A 646-nucleotide genomic window follows, 5' to 3' on the forward strand; every position below is an offset into this window, starting at 1 on the left:
ACTGATGAAATAATTCAAGAGAAACAACAAATTAGTGTAAAAGTTTCTTCTTATATAAATCACTGCACCTGCACATTCCATCCTAGCTAGTAGCCTTCATGACATAGACTTGCTATTTTCCATGTGTAGAGACTACATGAAAAAAAAATTCTAAAGCTCTCTAATTTCTGTCAGCCATGTTCTTCAGTCATTTTGTGCTGCTCAGTTATGGGCTGCCTTAACAAACACAAAAGTAACATAGAATTAGAGAGACTGAAAAATACTGCAATACAGAAGGTTCTGGGTCTCCTCATGCATGAGCACGATCAGAAATACAAGTTAGTGTGGGGGAACAACAAGGAAACAAGCTCCAGGTATCCCAGTCAACCCCGAGAACACCACGACCAATAAAAATTTTCCATTACCATCAAATTACGAAGTTTCAAAGATTCCTTTGAATGTAAACCAGGTGGAAATGTTGCCAAATGTAGCAGATGTATATCCGTCTTTGTGACAGGGAGCACACCAGGGTTAACAGTGAACAGAGTGAATTATTCAAGCAATCCTGGCATATACTAATCCACAGCTTGTGACCATCATAGCATCCAATCCACCTTCAGCCGGGTTGGCACAGTACTCTTTCAGGTATAGGAAGATGAAACGCAGA

Source organism: Chiloscyllium plagiosum, unplaced genomic scaffold (genome assembly GCF_004010195.1).
Source record: "Chiloscyllium plagiosum isolate BGI_BamShark_2017 unplaced genomic scaffold, ASM401019v2 scaf_78702, whole genome shotgun sequence".
NCBI classification, from domain to species: Eukaryota; Metazoa; Chordata; class Chondrichthyes; order Orectolobiformes; family Hemiscylliidae; genus Chiloscyllium; species Chiloscyllium plagiosum.